Source organism: Heliangelus exortis, chromosome 1 (genome assembly GCF_036169615.1).
Source record: "Heliangelus exortis chromosome 1, bHelExo1.hap1, whole genome shotgun sequence".
Lineage (NCBI taxonomy): Eukaryota > Metazoa > Chordata > Aves > Apodiformes > Trochilidae > Heliangelus > Heliangelus exortis.
In genome coordinates this window covers 115,444,348-115,466,735 of record NC_092422.1, presented here as the reverse complement: position 1 = coordinate 115,466,735, position 22,388 = coordinate 115,444,348, and positions in this window count along the sequence as shown.

The window sequence follows — 22,388 nt, the reverse complement described above, 5'->3', positions numbered from 1 at the left end:
AAACATCTCTTGCAGCACATGTTTCTCCATTTATCTTACCTTGTCGTGGAACCCATGCTTACCCACCGTGCTCAGCATCGCTGCCTGCCTGAGACAGGGTGGAGAGGGGGGTGCATGGCCCAGGAAAGCTGCATTCAGCATTTCTTCCAAAGAGTACAACATAGACCAGAGCTCTGCTCTGTGGCTGGGAGGTACTCACCTCTCTGAAGACTGTCTCAGGACAACAGAGACTTCCAGGGTCACTTCTGAGCTGACAGTCAAGCTCAAAGCCCAGGACAAGTGAGACACAGGGAGAGCAAATAACAAGGAAAGGTACTGCAGTGCTGAGCGCTTATCTATATTATCTGTGCATGTGTTTCTCCACGGGTTCTTATTTTAATACCCCCAGTAAGTCATTTCTGTGGCTGCAAGAATGCAAAACCTAGTCTGTTACTCAATCAGGAGCATTACAAGAGGACCAGAGCTATTTTAAACTTCACCTCTTAGAAAACACTTGCGAGGCTAGAAAGCCCCATAAAAATGTCAATGCAAATGCAAGCTCTCAGTGATTTGGGTGTAGGCAGTGAATCCATTCTCACAGGCACGGAATGGACATAGACTGTAAAATGCTTGGAAGGCTTTTGGGCTCCATAAGTAATCCAGGAGCCATTCTGGGAGATGGAATGCAATTACTAGGACTAGTTGATACCAATTTATTTAGCGAATTTGCTTTATTCTGCTCAGGATCTGATCGTGGCTGCCCAAATTTGTTTGTTGTTTGTATTTGTTCACTGAATTATTTGTGCAGGTAAATTATAGCCTATTAATCATGTTTATTATGACACTGCCTAGGAATTGACCAAGAATGCACCCCCTCTGCCTGTTTTCTGGGTAGTGTGCAAAGACAGAATAATAGGCAATCCCTGGCCTCATTTAGGTTTGAATTGAGTGCTTTGATTATTTGCTATTTGTCAGTTGTTGGCCATTTAAGTTGTTTAGCATTCTTTGTTTTCCTTAAACCCAGTAACATAAGATCCTCAAGTAAGAATTAAATGTTACAAACAAACAACTGGAGCCCCGGTTTTCTCAGAAGGTGGGTGGTGGGTTGGGATAGTGGAGGTGAGAAAACTCAAAAGAACAGTTGGACCCCAATTTTTCCAAGTAGCTGCCTGCCTTGCTAACTGAGGGAGTGGGAGAGCTGTATGCAGTAATGACTTAGTGTTCCTTTTTGTCTCATCAAGTTGTCTTGTTGAATACATCTGTATAAGGATAATCTAGTATGTCATAGCTTAAGCTGGATTCTTTCTTATTTGGTTGTTTAAATAAAGGTACTTATATCTAACATCTCATCCTTGGCTCAGCTCTCAATGTTTCACCTAAGACACAGCTCTCTGGGTATTAACATTGGTACTTGGGGGTACACATTTTCTGGAACACTCTTCGCTGCAAAACCTAAGGTTGTTGTACAGCTCTGCACATGTCTTCCCCAGCTGATAAAACACATGTTCCTACAGCATCCTGAGGTCTGGTAAAGCCACTCCTTTGTTTCTTGTCTTCCCAGCCTCCAACATGGGTTGCAAATAACTCTTTTCCTGAAGTCTGCTCTGTGAAATGAGCCTCCACCTTTGCATCATGTTAGAACTTTTGCCTTCTTTGTTATCTGAAAGTCTTCTCCTTGTTTTTTATCCTTTTCCATGCCTTCCTTTCTTGCCTTCTGTTAACTTTCCAGCACCTTTCAAAGAGGAACATACAAATCTGTGCCTAAAATGTGGTTAAAGGTTCTTTTCTGGTTTTGTTTTGTTCTGGTTTTGGTTTTGGCTTTTTGTGTATGTGTTTGGTTTTGGTTTTCTTTTGTTTGCTTGGGTTTTGTTGATTTTTTTGTTTGGTTGGGTTTGTTTTGTTTTGGGTTTTTTTTTGTTGTTGTTGTTTTGTTCTGTTTTCTTAATTAGTGGGTAATTTTATCTCATTTCTTCTTGTTCAAATGAAAGTTTTTGAACAGGAATTCTCCAGAATGTCAAAGGCCCCCAAGCAGCTTAACCCAAATTCATGTCTAGTGAGTTCCTGCTCAAAACAGTTTTTCACATAATGCTGACCCCAAACAAGAAGAATTTCTACCAAAAACATAAAATTCAGAACTTTTCTTTCTAAATTTCAAGCTGTGTCTCCAGTTTCCACTTTAAAGACTGCACTTAAATTATTTTACTTCAAACTTGCAAAGTTACAACTTAGTATGGTGCCAGAGTGGAAAGTGCAGTTCTTCAGACCCTCATCTTAAGACTTGCGTGTAAGCAAGACCCTCTCTTAGAGGAGAACAAAGAAAAGCTCAGCCCCCATACAGCCCTACAGCAACATTTAATGCATAACACTGCTTTTTGCCTCCATTTCTTTCTTAAATTTTAGTGAACATCCTCCCAGAGTTTGATTCAAATAATAACATAAACAATCCTTTTGACAACTTCTTGTATTCAACATTAGGATTCTGCTGGATATAGAGTTCAGATGGTTAAAGATTGTATTGTCCTTAGCTTTCCCTTGCCTCTTCCTTTCTTTCTCTGACTTACCCCTGTCCATAGTGGAGCATTCTTTGGCAGTTTTCTCATGCTTGTTATTAATCTTCCCTTCTGTGCCTTTCAGCACCTCAGTTCCTTTCCCAGATACACAGTGATGTAGGGGAAAAGCAATGAATTGGAGTTGAGAGAAACAGAGGGAGGATTGATCCCAGAGAATGCCATGATCAGCTGAGTTCTCATTTTGAAGTTCTGGAGCTGGAGGGCTGTATTAATTGGTGGACTAGAAAAAACTGCAGGTATGAAACTTGACATTAATGCATTGTGGTTTAAATCCTTTTGTGTTCACAAACCAGGAGTCACTGTAGCTATGTGGTACAGTGAAGTGTGCACGCTGAAACAAGTAAGTGCTCTTTGTCTGGAGAGGGAATAGAAGCATTTAAAATTATTCCTTTGAAGAATAGTTCTTCCTGGTGTTATTTGATTTTGTTATACATATACAAAGTATTCAGGCTAAATGCCTTTGCTAGCTCAATTACTACAGTTTACTTACCAAGGCTCTGTTAAATGCTTTCAAGCACCATTCCCTTCCGTACCATTAAATAAGCTTTCCATTTCTGTGATACTGTATTAAGCTTCACACTTCCACTCCCTAGTGGACTTTGACTTGTAACTGGATCCTTAATACATCCTATTATACAGACTAAAGGGATGGGGTAGGGCTGTGCTGCAGAAGGACTTTTAGAATCCACTGTTCTAAATTTCCCAAAGCAGCCAATTTTGTGCCATTCTTCACATCCCAAGTTTTCCAAAGTCAGAAGTAAGCCTGGTTATTTTACCTGATGCCATGTTTTCCACGTGTTTGCTGCCTCTCAGTTAACACTGTGGCTGGGATGAGGGGAAGCACAGCACAGTCTCCTCTAAGGAGATTCTCTGACCAGCTCTCCATCCTGCAGTCTCAAGTGATACCACAAGCAGCCAAGTGGATGGAGAGCTGTAGCTAGGAGGGAATATTGTCATTGACGGCAGGACGCAAGGGGAACTCCGAATTCTTCTGCTAAGCCTGAGACAGAGAACCCTCCCATAACATCTGTGGCCAGCTCTCCCCTGTGTGAAAATGAATGAAACTATATCCCCAGTTGCCCAACAAATCTCTGCTGTAGTTCCTCCAGCGCCGCTTTTCTGTCAGTTTGTGTCTCAGAGCGCTAGCGGTTTGCAAGGATGCTGCTACCCATGTGTTTACTTGCAATTGTCCCAGAGGCATATCTGTATATCCCTTGGGCACTTCAGGTTTTAGGCTGAAAAAAAAAATCATATTATGCAGGTAAAGACACTGGTGACTGGGCTGCAACATGACTTCAATGACTAAACACAATGGGGGGAAAGCAGTAGACACAGCCCAGGTAAATTGCTCAGCCTGCACTTCCTAAAATAAAGTTTTCCCATGTGGGGGCCCACAACATTTTCTAAAGCGTAGGCCACCTCCTGCTTGAGAAGCTGCATTACAGATGCCTTCCCTTCCATTCAGTGCCAGGGGGGATGTGTTTCTTCTCCTTGGCAATTTAATAATACCCCTGTGACAGCTCCAGTGATCACTTGCATAGGGAATTCATATGCTGAGTGTATTTTGTGTATTGTTAACATCTTTAAATGTGATTTAGCAGCTGGAAACAAGGAGGAGAAGCTGGAACCACAAGACCATCAGATCTGCATCGTCTGTATTTAACATCTGTGAGCTCAGAAATGGAGGGAAGGAAGAGTTTATCAGAGATTCTCACTGCTGTAAATCTGCTGCAAGACAAACGAGGGGCTGCAGAAGGACTGCTTGGACGAAGCTGCCCTTTTCTGAATGCAACTGCCTGTGCAGAAGTATCCCCATGGCACCAAATAAATAAAAAAAATAAGTAAACAAGATAATCTCTATTTGGAAAGAAAAAGATATGTTTATAATGCAGACCAGATGCATTGCATTTGCCAGGTAAGTTCCTCTGAAACATTCCCTGAGGCAAAGAGACTCTCAGGTGAATAGTGAACTCCAGGCTACACCTCAGACATGAGGTCTTCTTTCCAGGAAGGTCCAGGGGCACAATAAAAACCTTCCCTGCAGAATCCAGACAACAATAATTAGTTTGACAAGAAAGTCATCCACTCTGCCAGGAAGTAAGAAAAGGTGAATTACTTGATGTGCAGTTCAGGCCACCTCAACTTTTTCCTCTGTTGTGGGAGTCCTCCCATAAAACTGGCATAACTCATTTTGTGAGGAATATTTTGAGGGAGCTTCCGCTTTAAATTCCTGATAGAAGACCTCTGACTTCTGAAACTGTTCTGAATTGCCTCATCAAAGCTTTATCCACCTGCCTTCAGGGGGGAGGTACATCTGCCCCTCTGCTTTGATGCAGCACGTCAGGTGTGAGCATTGCAGAGAAGTACTGCTCTGCAAGCTCCAGCCCTCAGCCTCAACCTGTCCAACATCCAGCACATTGTGCAGTTCAGCAGGAGGCTGAACCACCACTTGGGATCTTTGTACCTGGGTGGCAAAATGCCAGTCACACAATGGCAAGCTGCTGGCACAGTGCAGACTTAGACTGATAATCAGAGCATGTCAACGGGGTAGGTGTTCCTTCAGGCTTCACTGGGGAATGGGGATTGACTCTGTGTGTTCTTTTGATGTTAAACTAGATCATTCTGTTTCCTCATAACTAGCTTAAGGCCAGCACACACTTCATGCTGCATGCACAAGAGATGTGGCAATGTGTGCCAGTGCCTGGTTCAGGTCACATTTACACAGCTGCATTCACCAGTACTGTACAGATATGGCAGTGAAAGGCTTGCAGGTGCAGAACCTGTATTATTATCCATGCCCTTTACTTGCACAGCATTATGGGAACCCTAAATTTGAGGGACAGGGAGACAGCTTTTATTTTTACTGGTATAGCAACATGAAGCCATTTGTGATGGTGGGAAATCCCTGTAGGTATGCTGGGATTTTATGGCATTGCATTGTTAAAATAAGACCATACTAGTGGAGTACTAATCTGCAGTAGTTATACTGGTACAAATTTCCCAGGCAGAGGCAAAATTTCTCTTGTTCATACTTCCTTCAAATTACCACCCCCCTAATTTTCAAACCTTGTCTTCCTACTGGTTATTTGATATGCACAGAGTTCTTGGCATCTGCAGCTCATTGTCAAGTATGAACACTCAGGGAAAGGCACAAATTCATATCTGACCTGAGGGTCTTCTTCCTGCAGTGTGAAGGTAGGTGGCAGTGAGGATGAGTGGGATTCCCAGGCAGGTGATGCTCATGGCTAGGAGGCAGCATGTCCATGTGAGGTGTGAGGTCTGGTGCCCGAGCCCACCCAGCCCAGCCAGGGCACCACGTGTAAAGAAGCTGTTTAACCAATACATATTTTCCTCTTTAGAACATAATGGTAACCTGAATAAAAGGTTTGAATTACAAAGCAGGCTCACCCAGCACATTCCCTGAGAAATGACTGCCATTTGTGTCAAGAAAATAAAGAAGGAGAGAGCGGCCTGACGCACATGGGCAGGAGTGACTGAGAGTAAAGCAGAGCGGCAATTGAGGCAGTAAGCTGGGAGTGAGAGGCTTACCCTGCTGAAACGAAATTAAAGAAAGCCACAATGACAAAGGAAATTTGATTAAAAAAAAAAAAAAAAGTAGATTGTTATTATTGGAAAGTCGAGTGCTTTGTTCCAGCAACAAAGCAATATCGTTCACAAAAGCCCAATAACGATTGCTTCTCTTCCCCTTTCCTCTGGCTTCTTGCCTGCCTTGCCATTCCCCACAGCCAGCTGGTAAGCCAGGGCCATCAAAAGTGTGGGGGACATGGTAGCCCCCCATGTGTGGGAGCCTGGATTGTAGGATGGGAGAGTCATGAAGCTGAGGTATCTGGCCTCCCTCTGTCCCACCTCATCCTCCCTCTTCTGCCACCTCTCCTCTTGCATCGTTCACTCAGCCCCTTTGCCTTCTTTTCCTGCCCTGCAGATGGCCTTCTCTCCATCATTCTCTCCATCTTTTCCTCCCTCTCTTCTCTTGCCTCACCCTATGTTTCCTTCTCTCTTTCCCCTCTATCTCCTCTCCCTTCTCCTCCGTGTCACTCAGCTGTGCCTCTCCTTTCCCCACTCCCCTCTCTCTCTCTCTCCCCCTGGCTGTGCTGTGCTACTAATGTGCAGTAATGGTACGGCTGGAAAGTCATTTGCGCTCCCCTTCTCTTTATTTTTTTTCCTGCAGTATTATTAAAACTGCTCCATCACTGGCTGTAATGGGAGCGTCTGTATTTTCTCCCTCGCCCGTATCCCTGACATGACATAATGCCTGCCCTCACCAAGACGCTATAACACCGAGGTAATTGAAACATAACTCACCCTAAATTACAGTCCGTTGTTCCAGGCAGGGCCCAGGCCATGCTTCCTGGAGCTCATTCCAACTGGAAGTTAAACATTGCTTTAAAAGGGGTGCTTAAACAAAACAAAGCCATTTAAAGAGCAACACAAACATGGAGAAGAAGGGGGGGTGGGGGAGGTGGCTTGGGCTCTCCTGGAGTTGTGGGCTCCCTTCTGCATAGCAGAGGGAGCAGGGTAGGGACTGAGTAGTCAATGGGTGCTTCTGGTGGCTTTCCTGTGCATACTGAGCTTGGGGGACCAAGGTCTCTAGGGTCTTTACAGAAGCAAGTGTGAGCATCAAATAAGCATCTCTGTCAGCAGAGAGGCTGCGGGCAGAACAAGCCATGCAAAGAACTTCTTTGCTAAAAGGTGTATTTAAGAGGATGGAGTTGCCAGGCTTTCATGGGATGCTTGCAGAGTCACAATGCCCAATCAATGTGGTAGCCCGAGGGTCTATCCATACCTGCGGGAGAGGCGTTCTTGTCCTTGAAGGTGATGAGGCTGCAGCCTTCAAAAGACCCAAATCCGTGTGGGGCTGCCGGGTCCTAAATGCTGCAAGAGACAGCCCTCCTCCCCACCTCATAAAACTATCAATAGATACCTACATTCAGAGCTAAGTATCTGCTGAGCCCGGGATCTGAAAGAGCTTAGGCTCTTGAAAGTCCCTCGTTTTGGATCCAGGCATCCCACATATAGGCTGAATAACCTGAATAACACTTCCCCTTCACCCATGCCTCAGTTTCCTCTTCTGCAACACAGAAAAAAACCACCATTTTACTTTGTCAAGCAGCCTGTGACTCAGTGATATATAAAAAGTATATTCAGGTAGGGCAGAAGTATTTACCCCACTGATGATGGCAGGAGGATAAGCTGCTAGAGAACATCACTTTGCAGTCAGAAGACAGCCCTGGAAATCAGAACCCCTGAGATTTGGCTTTGATTCGTGCTCTGGCTGGTTCTGTATGCTTCAACAAGCCTCTCTGGCACCCTGTGGCTCAGCTGCCCTCTCTGCTGCATTGCCCAGAGAGGCCTGGCTTGGGTTTGGTCTGCCATCCCTTGAATTCTGGGAAATTTTGAGCAAATGCATAAAAAACAAAATGTGCAGTGATTTTTCTTTAGTAATGGAAGTGAGTATTTGGAAACTTTGAAAAGGTCAGGATTAGACAGAGCAGCCTATCTCTCACAAGCGCAAATTGGAATCTGTCCAGGGCCTTTCCATTTATTGTCAGTGGACACCATGGCCCACATTTGTGCCTTGATGTCATGTGGCTGGTGTTGTAGGAATGACAGGGTCTTGTGAGAAACTGCCCTCTGTGCAGTGCTTCAGAAAATACAAAGAGCTTTATTTTAAGGAATGAGATTTACTATTTGGCTGGGATGAAATAGCAAAAACTCAGGGAACTATGACCCTGTGACTGCTCTGCTTTTCCCTGGATCCCTTCAAAGTCAGAACTATTACAGTCAGCAACCTAGCAACTGCTGTAAACTGCCCTGGAAGAGCCTGTGGACCCCCATCAAGGGCTGGCTTCCTGGCAGCCAAATTCTCCTCAGTGTGACTCCATGTGGTGGGTGAGTCCACCAGGGTTGCTTGCTCTGGGCTTATCCATGGGCTTGCAGAGCCAGGGGTGACAGGAGGCTTAGCTGCAGAAATGAAACCTTGGTAGTGGCTGCTTTGCACTTTTTGGAAGGTGGCTGCTTTCAGACAAGCCATGCATGTCTGAAACAGTTCTGGTAACAAGGGGTGACTTGCTCCTGGGGCCACAGGGCTGCTCTGTGGGTGCACCTTGCTCCTTGCCCTTCTGGGCTCCACACTTAACACGGGAGAAGGTGAAACCAAGCTGAAGTGCAAGGAAATGAAATATTGTGTGGAGAGGGACAGACCCTCTTGTTTTCTGGCATGACATGGATTTGCACCTGAAGCAGGTTGGTACAGCATCCATGCCACCCCTGCTTGGGCAGCTGCAGCTGCAGCAGTGTGGAAGTTCCATCAATGTGCACTCTCCCATCCCTTGCTTTCCCTGGTGCCTGGTTGGAGTTGATTGCTGTGAAGCCTGCCACATGCCCCTTGAAAGTGTTTCCATCAACCCTCTTTCCGTAGCTAAGGTTTCAGCAATCTCACCCCTCCTCTCCTTGACATTATTAGTTTATCTTTGTCCATTGGCAAAGTTCCCAAGCAATTCAACAATAACAGTTGTTTCTCTGTGGCTGAAAAAGTCATCTCTAGCACTGGCTGTTATTGATCATCTTACAGGAACTGGACATTTTCTTTTCCTTTCCCATTTTTAAAAATACATACTTTGGGTGAGTTTCAGTCAATTTTAGTGCTCATGAAAGTGAAAGACTGATGGTGTTGACTAGAGCTAAACTTAGCTCTATATGGCTTCCCCTATGCACACATCTCTGCTGATGCACCACATCACCAACTTGCAGTAACTTCTAGCCCTCCCAGCCTGGGGCTTCCCTTGCCAGCTCTGAGAATGGACCCTCCTGCCTTGCAGCCTCCATGACTCCCCCAGCCCAAGGCTCCTCACATCAGCCCTTCACTGCTGTCCTGTGCACTGCTGATCTGCTGGCTTTTGGTTAGATGGAGGTTTTGTGCTGGAGAGGTTTGCTGTGCAGCAGCTGGCAGGGGGGAGATGCTGTCAGCCTTGCCAGAGCAGAGTGAAAGCAGGGGCATTTCATTGCCGAGAGTGACAAGTCACCAGCCACTCTTCCTCTTAAGTGGTCAGTTAGTTTTTTTCTAACCCCACATACCTGCACACCAGGTGCTCTGCAGGGACAACAACAGCAACATCAAAAAAAGAGCACACCCTGGCAGTCTCCTCTGCTCTCAGGCTGAGGTGTGCTTTGCCTGAATAAACCTGACATGGGACTATGGGACAAGGCAGGACAAGTAAGGGGGATATGCTTTTCCCAAGGCACTCTTCTGATAGCTTCAGGCTAATACTAAAATCAGACAGAGTCCTTATCTCATGACTACTTTCCTGGGTTTTTTGGGTTTTTTTTTTTTCCTCAGCTTTTGCAATTCTGAGGGTAGCCACTGTGAAGTAAACTGTGTCTAGGATGCCTCCTGTCCTTTTTTCCCCATCCTGGGGACAAATGGCCAGCTATCTACAAGCTGCCCAAGCAAAACTGAGTGGCAGAGCTAAATGTCCCACTTCTAGAAAAGCCATGGTGCACCAGCATCCCCTCTCTCTATCAGCCCTATCACCACGCTAAGAAAGTAAGTGCATCATAGTAAGGTGCTAAGAAAGTAGTGCATCATAGCTTTAAGCACTGAATTGTAATTGTACTCTGAATGGTAACTTCAAATCACAATATCTAAATGAAATACTAAAAAGCCTTAACATGTAATTTAATTTTCAGGGTATTATTCCTTGTTAGGGAAAAAAATAAAATCCAAACATACACTGTAGCCTGTTTGATGGGGAGAAAAAAGACATTTGAAACTAAAACAAAAATTGATTTTTTTATTTTGAAGTATTGACTGAAAATAGAGGGGAAAAATTAATTTTAAATAAATTCAAGAACATGCCCATTTTTCCCTTGTCTACTTCCTCTTCTCTCCCTCTTCCTACTGCAGTCTATCAGGCAAATTAGGTAAAGAAAAATAACAGCAACCAAGGACACACATCAGTGATGCCAGAGCATTAAAATGTTTTAAGTTGGGGCAATGACTCTATCCATCTTCCACCCCCCATGGGAAAGCACAGCACACGTGCCTCTCCTGTAGCAAGCCTAAGAACAGAGTGGCTGTTGTCTCAGAAAGCCAACCAAGATCCTAAAAATTCAGTGCACAGAAAGGTCTCCCTCTGGTAGCTGCACAGATGGACAGACATGTGTGGTGCTACTACCACCACCGTGCCCTCACGCTGCCGAGCATGGAGCTTTGGCACTTCTATCCCACCTCATGGCTTTTGTAAGGGCCAAACTCCAGGCTGTGGCCTCTCCCAGGCTCCCCACCATCCAGAAACCCTACCCAAAAGTCCTGGAGTAAAGTTAACTTTCATTTAATTGCTTTGTCTTCCTTGGCTTGTTTTTGGTCCAGATCCTGTTCATCCTGAATCCCTGAGGAGAGCTCTGGGCTACCCAGTTAACTGAAATCCGTGAAAGCCATGGAAGGCAGCTATGGAGGTGGAACAGGCATTGTTGGGTTCAATTTGTGGAAACACTTGAAAATCTCTTGCTTAGTTTAACAGTCATTCACTATTAAGGTGAGATGCTTGTCTGGGTACCTGTGGAAGTATTCCAAGGTGTCCCAGGGGACTGAGAGAGTGATGGCAATTATCTTCATCTGTGCTGTGTTTTATTAAATAATGGTGAGGATTGTGAGAGCTGGAAAGGATGAGAAGGGGCAATGCTGAGTAAAAGGCCATGGGAATGTGGTGTATATTGGAAAATAAAGGGATAAGGAGCATGCCCACATGGCCAGGTGTACAGAAAAGTGAATGATTAAAGGGAAAGGAGGGGGGGGAATAAGGACTGAACTGGTGTAGTCTGCAACAATGGGCAACAACCAAAGAGGCTGGGGCTAAAAAGAAAGAAGAGATGGGATGCAACTCAGTCAGGCCCTTTTGTGAGAAAGACAGAGAGGAAAGAGGCACAGTGGAAAAGTGTGTGTGTGTGTGTGATGTGTGGGTGTGTAGCACAAGGGAAGATGAGAGAAGGGGACATGTATAATGGTAATCCACAGTAATTGGTCCTGCTGGGAGGAGGAAAGGGGCTGAAGCTGGCTGAAGGCGTGTGTGCTGCTGAGGCAGTTCCCAGTCCTGGAGTCCAGGAAGGCTGCAGCATTTAGGTTTATGCTGATGACACATCTTTCCACTTGGGCAAATGGACGGATTCCCTCTCTAAATCACTCCAACGTGATTTTAATAGCAGGCAGAGGTGGCTTTTGGATAATAAATGGGTACTAAACCCTAAAGAGACACAGGCTGTGTCATACAGAACAGATGGTAAATTAAAAAGAATGGAAGCCCGTGACTTCGCTTAGCTCTGCTCTGAGCTGGGGAGCTTTCACTCTTGTTATGCTAAGTATTTAGTATTTACACTGCAAGGTTGTTTCCTCGCCTACCCTGACTTGGAAGATTGCAATTATGTATAACAGCAGCAAAATCACACTGATTAGAGAGGTGGCAGGAGTGGCAGGGTCGGGTGATGATGATGATAATCATAATTTTCAGTAGTGATCATCAATAATTAATAATTGCATTGTTTATTCTTCATCAGTGGCTGTAAAGACACCCAAACATGTCAAAAGGTTTAAAAATCATCTTGCTCTGTTTTGTTTACTGACAGAGAAACTCTTTCCATTTGTTTTTTACTTGGTGTTTCCAGGGCCCTGGGACCTCTTCCCCTTCCAGAGGGTATTTAAGCCAGTGCTCAGTGCCATTTGACTTCAGTGATCTGAAAGGCTGTGTTAAGGGCTAAGCACAAACTTAAACACAATGCAGAGCACTGGCTGAAGTGAGTTGTGGGAGCACCAGGGCCAGAAAACGTATTTCTGAGCACTGATGGCCCAGAAGTGAAGCAGCAGTGGATGCCACAGGGTGCAATGTGGTCTTCTGAGGATGCTCGGGTGGTACAGATATGGCTGTTTCTGCCCACTCCCTGCTTGCAGACCAAGGCTGACCTCTGAGGTGTCCTAGGATGCAGGAGGCAGCATGGGGGGGTGAGCAGGGATACCTTTCAGCTGGGATGTGCCCCCCCTCCAAGGGCAGCTGGTCCCTCAGGAGGGGGACAGCAAACAAGCCATTGGACAAAGCCATTAGACCAGCTCTGGCTTTGACAGCAGTGCTGCAGGGAGCATAATGTGACTGTCACAGCATCAGTGCAAATGAGTGCATATTCATAAGTGAAATGTGTGTCATGGTACTTCTTGGGCTATTTCACAGCCTGTGAACTGGGATAACTGGGACTGCGTGACAGACTCTAGCAAAGGATCTCGGTAAGAAAGCAGGGAGATGCATGAGCCCAAGAAATCATTGCTTTAAACACAAAAGCAGCCAGTAAGGCAACACTGTTATTGCTTCTCTGTCTGATATACATGAGAGGGAGCAAATCCTAAAAGCAGCTGAAGTCATAAAGGCAATCACTTACCAAGGCCATAAAATATTGATCTTCCACCATCTGAGCCCTGTCAGACTGGCATATTGGAAAATATTTGTACCTTTTAAACAGGTATATGATGAAGAAAGAGTGAAGACAGCACTATTAACCTAGAATGTTGCTTGGAAGATCTAAGAAAAATAACCTTCATCTTCTGGGACCTGAGTTCTTTTACAACCTTGCTGGAAAGAAACTTAAAGCCAAGTACTTCTGACTCTGCTGAGCTCACAGAGGGGGAGGAAAGGGAGAAAGATGAGTGCATTAATGTTTTGGTTGCAGTTCCACATAAAAGTCGTTTTAGGCCTTACCTTCCCTATTGTGTAAACTCCTAATCCCCAGTAATTTAGGGCATTATTCTCCAATTTGCCTGCCTAATTGAATATACATAAACCCACATGCACAGTAAACTATCAGAGAAGCCTATGAATACTAGTAAGAGTATGTGGAAAAAAGAATAACTTAGGCAGAATGCTGGAGTTTTTTGAGAGGTATTTTAAATTCTTTTCTGCCACAATGCTCTTCCTTTAAAGACTGATGATAGTATATACATGTTTTTAAAATAAAATCATCTCCATAAAACATAAGAGAAAAAAATGATAAGTGAATGAATCCCTGATGCTTCAGTTATTATTTTCTGGTTTTAATGATGAAGTTTGTATATAACCACTTCGTAGAAGCCAATGAAGAAGCAACATTCAGTGTACTCAGCAACACAGCAATGTGGGGAGCCAATGTTTCCTTCCCCTAAAAGCTCATCATCCAAACAGTCAAGACATTCAGAGGGTGAAATGGATCAGTCACACACACTACACAGAAGCAGGAGATGCAGGCGCACTTGTGGGAAGCTGAGCATCCAACTTACCTCCTAATGGAATAGTACAGTCTTATAGGATGATTGAGGAAATGGGATTATAAATAGAGGTTTATTATGTCACCTGTCCTGGTTTGAGCCAGGATAGAGCCAATTTTCTCTCTTGTAAGTTAACATTCAGCTAAGTCTTTTCTAAGTAGCTGCACTTGCTGAAATTAACAGCAAGTTTCTCAGTCAGTGTCTGCTTCTAGGACTGATAACACTCAATGTTTATAGTTAGGGCTAGAGACTGGTATGCAGAACCAAGGCCACTGCTTGGTTCTGAGAAACATCCTATGGTCCAGAAAGAGAAAGGGAGTAAAGGGGTCACACCTGCAACCCTTCTTTCAGGAGAAGTGGAGCACACAGGTGATCAAAACTAACCAAACGAAGCATTCCATCCCATCTGCATCATACTCAGTATAAATTTGAGGGATCACAAGGGTGACTGAGTGAGTTCTTTTCATCTATGGCCAGTGTTCTAGGAGGATTCCACCCATTCATCTGCCTTTGATCCTGATCTCTGCCTTTCAGAATCCATGTGTTCCTGCATCCAGCCTCTGACTGCTGCTGACTCCAGGAGCCCAGGTGGGACTGTTCCAGGGCCTGCCCTGCAACCTCACTGGTTGCATGAGCATTACTGAAGGGAAGGGAGGGGGAATATTTTATATATTTATTAATTTTCCTTTGCATCTCTGCTGTTTCATTAAAGCTATGTAGTTTAGTTTCTGGCCAGTAAGTCTCTCTCCCCTATTCTCTTTCATTCTATTTATAGGGGAAGAGAATTAATGGAGAGTATCTGTCATTCATTTAACTGCCTGCCCAGCATTAAACCATGGCATCACCACAACCATCACTATGAAAAGACCAGGATTTTAAACAGGAAAAATCCTTAGGAAAAGTCTAATGAGTGGAAAAAAAAGTGTGCCAACAAACAGGAAAAAACAAAAAAAAAGCAAAACCCAAGCACAACATTTTGAGAGTAAGAACATTCAGCTTTTGTGTGGTCTCATTTTATTGAGAGGTTGCGAGGAACTAAACTACACAAAATCAATCTGATTTGCTGGTGTTTACACTGATAATTTTCCACAATTTAGATTTACCAGTTTTCATTAAAACAATTAAATCAAAACTAGACTTTCTAAGCAAGAAGCAATTTCATTAGGTTTTCTACCGGCAGGAAATGACAGGTTTAACAGTAAAAATACACTCAGCAAATGGATGATAGGGCTCTAAATTAAAAAGAGAATACAAATATAAAAAAAATAAAATAGAATAGAGACCAAAACTGGGAAACAAAATAAAGTTCTAATCTTCAACTTTAATCCACAACTCCTGATTAACTTGGTAAGCTGTTCCTACTAGCTCTGACATTTAGGCCTTTAGAAAAGTACCCTTTGGTCATACTGAAGTAGGCAGCCACTAGCATTTGGCATCCCAGAAGGGCAGACTAATACAGATACTTCAGTGCAAACTGAAGCACTTCACCATGGTTTTCAATCCTATTTGTGGACCTCTAAAAATTGCCTGGGAGAGGTATGGGTAGATCCTTTTATCATCGACTTAGGTTTGCAGATATTAGAGTGACTTTTCTTCAGCTCTTGTGTTTCCCTTTGACATAACCCATAAACCATTAGCAAGGGCTGAATAAGCTGAAAACCACTGTGCTAGATAACTGAGGCTGAACAGACCCCTTAAAGGCCAACTCTGCATTGCCCGTGAGGTTACATCCCCGGGTCTGCTTGTAGAGACAGAATGTTGTGTCGGAGGAGGAAGATGTTACTCAAAGCCTGGGAGAGCATTAGAATCAGTTGAGAAGGTTAAAAAGGCAATGCCTTTAATGATTAGAAGTATTTTGGGGTTTTAACAGCACTCAAGGTTTTCTGAACTTCCCCAACGTGGTTTTTTTTCCCCCTGAGGCTGTTAAAAATATATCTCCCCTTTTAAGATTATGACAGAGGTGTACAGATAGCTCTGTAAAGAATTTATTTTTTGAATTTTCAACTTTTAGTGTCATTTCAAATTTCAGAAAATAAGTGTGGAAAACAGACTGATGACAGCTTTGTGACATCCACCCCTCTACCTCCATTTGCCTTTTCATTCAACGGGAAAATAAAACATTCAGTTAAGGAAGACTGGAAAAAATTAAAACGTGTGATCACCCTTTTCCCGCCATCCACTTCTCAACCACCTACGCTTATGATTTGTGTACTGACTAGAATTTTGCCACCTTTGCTTCACTTCATATAGGTCTTAATCCCAAAGTGTTTTCTTGTCCCCTGCTCCACGTGTCACTCTGTAAATTAAGAGGAGAGATGGAGAGGATGGGAGTGCTGTTGGAGTGGCACACAAGAAGGAAAAGGCTGTTTCGTGAAGCTGGAGGAGGCCAGGTTGGATGAGGCTTTGTCAACTAGTGGGAGGTGTCCCTTCCCATGGCAGAAGGTCCATTCCAAACCAAGCCATTCACTGATTTCATGATGTGGCTGTGGGCCCTCCAAGGTGATGAGTCCTGAGCGCAGCACTCGCTCACCTGTGATGTGAACCCACCTTAGATGGCCCTGTTGCTTTGTGGAGGTGAAGAGGCTGTGGTCCTGCACTGCAAAGGAATCTTTTGACATTGCTTTGGGGAAAATACGAGGTAAATGTCAGCTGGATGATGTTTGAATGTTATAGGTGAAACTTTATCTCACAAACTCCATCTCATCTCCTACTTGTTTCCTGCTGAGACTTGAAACATCAGCTCCAGTCCCATTAAAGTAAGGACAAGTGCCTGTTACATTACAAGCAGCCTTGATTAGTGACAATAGTATTTTCGCATCAGCAGCAGCAAGTTCAAGGCAACTTCTTTGTGAACACAGATTTGCAGTGGTGTTCAGAAGCATAGAAAGCACACTGCCATCTGTGCTTAATTACATTTGTATGGGGTCTCAGTCCTCAAGTCATTTTGGAAAGTCCAGTACTATTGATTTCATAAAAGTTACATAAATCTGACTGCCATTGGTGTTATTAAATTTCACTAGCTATTTCATTGTGGGACCTTGAGATCTCTCTTTTCCCGGGTGCTGGTACTGTAATATACAGGACATTTCTGTGATTTTATTTGAGGTACACCTCAGTGGGCCATTTTAAGGCTCGAGTTAGAGTGACTGTAAGGCAGTTAGGACAGGCAAACATAGCTGCTCTCAGCATATGCAGAAGGATGGGAAGTAGTCTTAGTCGAAATAAAAGGGTATTTTGCTGTCTGAGAGATAAAAGAGGTGCCCTGGCTTTGCTGAATTGCATCAAACATCCAAGTTGTATTGATCTGGACAGACAGATTCCCTATGCTTCAAGCAATAATCTACTGGATTTCTGTGCAAATGGCTGCTGTGACTGTGATACAGAATTTCTACAGATGCAGACACAGATCTGATGGGTGCAAATCAGTCTATATGTTCACTCAAGGACCCAGTATGCAATAATAGGACCTACTGCCCATGCTTCTGCCAGTATTTTGCCTATCAGCATGCCTTGTCCCTGGATATCCTGACTGGTTAGCAACGAGGTTCTTCAAAATATATGAGAATATGAGAGCATGTAGTAGTAATTTGCTTCCTTTGGGTTGGTTCATGAAGAATGGACACCTGTCTGTCATATGATGCTCGACGCAGTGATGAGCTGGAAGCAGTGTCTTAGGCTCTAGTGCCAACAGAGGTGCATGACTTCCAGTATCATCTGCTGGCTTTTGTTCTGGCACATTGAGTGGCCATGTACAGATTGGTAACATGAGAAATACTGGAGTTTTTTTCCACTCTACTTCTGGTTTGAGAGCGTTCTTGGTGATCTGAAAGTGCCTTGGAAGCTTTTTCCCCTAATGTCATCAGCTAAAAACTGCTAATTTTTCCCTATGTGTCCATTGCAGGGAAACCAGTCTCAGGGAATTTTGCTGTATTAGATTTATTTGTAATTAACAAAAAATTTTATTTAGTGATCTAGGTATTAGAAAACAAAGAATTAGAAAATTAAACACTGAGGGAAGCCCCTTTCCTCCTCAAGGCTCAGCTTCACTCCAGCATCTCGCCCAGCAGTCCCTCTGCCTCCCCCTTTTCACTGCATTTTACACTCAGTCCTTTGAGGCCCTGGCATGAGGCAGTGGGCAGTGCAGGATGTTGGCTTCTTGCTGTCACTTCTTTATTTTTTGCCCTTTTCTTCCCAGTCTCTTTCCTTCTCACCCATTTCCTGCTCTAGACTGGGTCATCTATAGTCTGACATCCCTTTGGGGTGTTCGTGCTTCAATGTGGATCCCCCAGAGGCACAGGGTCCTCCCAATGCACCCTCTAGTTCTGCCCTCCAAGAGGCATTCCCACCACTGTCACCTTCCACATGCCTCTTCCCTGGTCTTTGGAAGGAGAAGAAAACTCATGTTATGTGATTCAAGGCTTTGAGTACTCTAACAGGAGTGGCCCCGGGCCAGTGCAAGGGGTGCCATGCCATGGGTGTCAGAGAAGTCACCACTGGTTTCCACACAGAGATGCCGATGAGAAGGTGTCACAGGCAGGCTCCTGACTGATGTGCTCCTCCTCCCTGGAGGCACCTTTTTTACCCCTAGCTGTGTGCATACTGGCCTTTTTGCACGTGTGTATATTCAGAGAGAAGGATCAGAGGGAACTTCCACAGTTCCACAGTAAAAATGTCTCATGCATTTTCTTCACCAAAAGGAGCAAAAGTTGTCAAGTTTTGGGTATTGGACTTTCTGATGGGAAGAGTGTTGGATAGGAAGTTGCCATCAGCTGAGGTCTGCTCCCAGCTCTGCTGTTGGCTTGCTGGATCCGGCTTTTCAACGTCAAAATGTTTGGTTTTTTTTTTTTTTTTTGTAAGCCCCCATACTGTGCCTGTTATGGTGTGTTTAGTCTGGAAGCTGTGTAGAACATGGTTTGCCTCTCACTGTGTGCGGGACACCAAGCACAACAGGGATCTGGTCCCTGCCAAAGCCTTGAGGCACGGCAGTAACACAAATAATAAATAATAATACCATTAGAGAGAACATACATATTTATATGAAAATGCACTGATGCAAAGCACTGTTGATTGACAGCAGTGCTCAGCACACACGATGACAGGATTACATTATATCTGTGGCCATAGCTTTATACACAAAGCACAGGCCATAAATAAAACTCAAGATGATCTCTGCCAATGGCACTGGCATTCACTGGCACTCATTTCCGTCACAGCAGGTCACACCAACAGCTTCTCACCAACAAATGGCCCCAGAGCCACCTGGCCTGAGCAAGGTGCAGGTGCAAGCAGAGTCAGGACAGGAGCTTTACTCTTCTGCATCTGATTTCTCCATGCAAGTTCTGGGACTACCTGCCTCATGTGTTGCTTAAGTATTTATGACAGCTCAGTGGGGCACAGCTCTTCTTCTCCCTTCCTTTCTTTTCCTCTCCTCCTTTCCTGTCCTGCTGTTCTCAGTCTGTGCAGCTGACCAGGCAGAGATGTCAACGCTGAGTTCTGGACTCAAGGGAAATGGGACACAGGGTGTTATTCTGCAGCATCTGGCATTGTGTGCAGACCTATTCTCCACCCATTTAAACTCTCTTGCTCTAGCAAGAGAGGGCATCTAGGGACCTGGGCACCAGTGCAGAGGAAGTTCTGAAGCACAGGCACCAGCACCCAGCCATGCTGACAGATCTTCATCACTGGAGGTAGCGTCTCCCTGAGTCATCGGCACGGAGCGTGCTTCAGGCAGCTCCACATAAACACCGCCTTCAGACAGCAAAAGGAAATATTTTAACTCACCCACATCCCACAAATGTGATCTCTTGATGGCAGCAGCACAACTGTCACACCCTCAATAAATAGAGTGTCACTTGTTTTCCTCTTATTTCCTCCCCACTTGCCATATAGCATGGAGGTATGTCAGGTAAATCTGTGCCTTTCCCCCCCTCTTCAGGGAGTGTGTGTAGATGGGGGGGGAGGCAGACTGCCTGTGCACAGACATCTCTGGCTCCTGTTGGCTTCTAAAGGAGATTCACATAGGCAGGGGAGCGATCAGGACCCAGATGCTCAAGAGAAAACAGCACAGTAATTCTCTGCTGCTGCTTCCATGTGCTTCAAAAAGACATTAGAAAAGAGAGAAATGCATAACTGAAAGGTGCTGAATAATTTGGGGAAATGGGGTCACGCCCACCCACCCATTTGTAGAGCTTAGAGATCTGTATAAAGATGCAAATGAATACATCTGTTGTGTCATTAAATGCAACTGCAGCAACCTAGATGAAAGGGAAAGGGAGTGCAGGAGAAGTGCTGACTGGTAATAGCACCACGAAGTTGTCTTCTGTGACGAGGATATGCCAAGTGCAAAGCCCTAGGCTACTATTCTGTGTCCTGGTTCAGCACACATTTAGTCTCTCCCTCCCTCTCTGCTGCTTATTGTAGTCTCCTGGCATGGCACCAACCAGGATCCCTTGTACACCTCCTACAAAGGCTGTGGGAGCTGATGGATGTGCAGCCAGTGGTTTAAGCCCCTCTTCCACCTCCCTGTGGAAAGCCTGGCTACCTTGGATGCGATTTTGCAGGGAGGGAAGAGGATGGACACATCTGCACCTCTGATGGGCAGCAGCCTCTGGGAAGGGACAGGGGACTAGGTAAAGTGACAAGGCATGTGCACAAACTGCTGTGAGTAATTGAATGTGGGAGTGATCCTGACAGCATCTCTAGCCCTGCTCTGGGTGCGAGTCAGCTGTGACGTCAGGGTCTGAAGAAACACTTCAGAAATGTCACAGCTAGAAGAACCTGTTAATGTGACACCCAGCATGAGGCTGGCACTGACACCCAGACACACCAGCTCAGACAGGAGAGGGGGCAGAAACTTCAAGCACACAGGGAGGTCTCCCACTCCTCACCATCCTCACCTCCCACCCCTGACACAGAGCAGGGGTCCTCCCACCTGCAAGGGTTCCAGACTCCCTCCATCCTGTTGGTATTCCTGGCCCAGGGCACACCATGGGGACAGGTGGGGAGAAGGCTGTTATTCATCAGTGCCCCACTTCTGCTCCTGCAATTTGCTAGGCTCCTTCCGTGGCAAGGCTTTGTACAGCCCTGGCATTATAAGCCTTCTGCTCCTCCTGAGGTGGCTGCAGTGGGCACTGACTCTGAGCCACTTTCTCCTGGTTTGCTGGGCTTGAGAACCAGTGCAGGTTCTGGAGTCCGATTTCCCCTGATACAGATGTTTGCCAATGTGAAGCTGGCTGGGCAATAACATATGCCCTCAGATTCCCTCATTGCAGACCCACCTGTTTATTTTGATTTGCTTTTCAGGGCTATCCAGCAACATAAAAAAAGAATGCCCCAGCTCCAAGAAAACCAACCCCAAAACGGGTTTTTTCCTCTTGGGACAAGCGCACAGGGAAAAACACAGATCCATTAAAACAAAACCAAACCAAACAAAACGGTAAAAAACTCCATTGTCTTCATTCCTGCCATTGAAGCACTGGTCTAGAAATCCCTTTGCATTTGGTCAGGTTCCTTGCAGGTCCTCTCTGCCTCCTTCCTGCTCAGTGTGGGCTACTCATGGCAGTGAGGGATATGTCAACTCCAAGAATGGTATTTTTATGAATTAGTCTGTTCCTTTTATTGTCTATACAAAGGAAAATGAATTAAATACAGTGTGATCTTCAGTTTCCCATACATCTATTTTGAACTTCAGTTGTCTAGTTAATACTGGGTGTTTCCATTTCCTGCTTTTTTTCCCCAACATGGTATGTAAGCTCTCTGAATTTCACACTTCCTCACTTAGCTTTACTGAATTTTACTGCCAAATCATCTCTTTATGTGACTGTGCCATGGTGGCATCTGGGGCCTCAGATAAATTTTACTGAAGAAGCTCCCAATTCTCATTCATACATATATGAGTATTTATACAAAAAAAATTTGCATACATATATATGTTGTATTCTCTCTCCTAGTAGATTTTACTTTTGATATTTGGGAAGTTAGCCATTTCAGAGTACTAAGTATATGAATCTGTATATATTATTGCTTGGCTCCGTGATCCCTGTGCTCAAATTCAGTGTAATTAAATAATGATCACTGATCCCTGTAGTTGTTTCCAGAGGCTGACAACTCCTGCTGCAACAGGTTTGAATGAGCATCCAGTGAGTATAACCTCTTATTAACTCTACCAGTTGGGCAGGCATGTGTAAGCCTTTTTTGGGGGGGGTGTATAGTGTGCATGTGCAGGGACACTAGTAAATGCAAATGAAATCTCTTTTTCTACTTACTTTGCTGCCTGGTTTTGCTGTTAATATTGTCCACAAGCATATACAGGTGCATATGCCTGCTTTCCTCAGTGACATTTCTCTGCATTGTTATTAACCAGTCATACACTAATCATGCTGTTAAGTGTGGATAACTGAATGCCAATTTGCAGTCCAGGAGCTTATCATTCTTTTAAGTTATTTATAATTGTCCCCGATATTTCTCTCTCTTTATTTATGGCTCCCAGGCTGCTTCCTATCAAGCCTGCACATATCAATGCAATGTGTTCTTGAACACAT